The following is a 616-nucleotide window of genomic DNA, read 5'->3' as shown; positions in this document are numbered from 1 at the left end:
GTTGTTTTCCTCTTTGTGCAGTCTGAAGAGCAAATATCCAAACCTGGCTTTTAAAATTATTATTTAGACAGCCAAAGCATCTGAAACGCTTTATTGAATGAATTTAAAACCTTGACTTACAGTCATCTTAATTTCATCTATATCCTTCCTATTTTTCATCTACTGATTCATAAAATTGCTTTGGTCGCATTTCTTTATAACCATCTCTCTAGGGGTTGTTAAAAACCTTTTCTCCTTTATATGTGTGACAGAAACCACAGAAACTATAATCTCCAGTCTGTGAAGTGGGGCTGTGTGTACTTTATGGGCATATTCTCCCCTTCAAAGCTTCCAATTTTATACCTTTAATTGAAAAAAGTCCAACTCTCACATGAGGTGAGACAAATGTATTTGCATGTTGCTGATACTCAGTGAGATCTTTAAAAGTAAAAAACCTGCCACACTTATCAGTTTTCCTGGGTCTTATTTGAGGAACTCTGTCTTCCATGTAATTTAACATAGACATAAGCTGTTTTTCAAACAGACAAAATCTGAATCACACAAAAGCTGAAACAGCATTGCTTGAAATACTTAATGTATTTCTGATCAGGAAGCTGTATTTAATACTGCTCCTGCA

The sequence above is a fragment of the Nestor notabilis genome, unplaced genomic scaffold (genome assembly GCF_000696875.1).
Source record: "Nestor notabilis isolate BGI_N333 unplaced genomic scaffold, ASM69687v1 scaffold2309, whole genome shotgun sequence".
Classification (NCBI taxonomy): domain Eukaryota; kingdom Metazoa; phylum Chordata; class Aves; order Psittaciformes; family Psittacidae; genus Nestor; species Nestor notabilis.
This window is presented reverse-complemented; position numbering follows the sequence as displayed.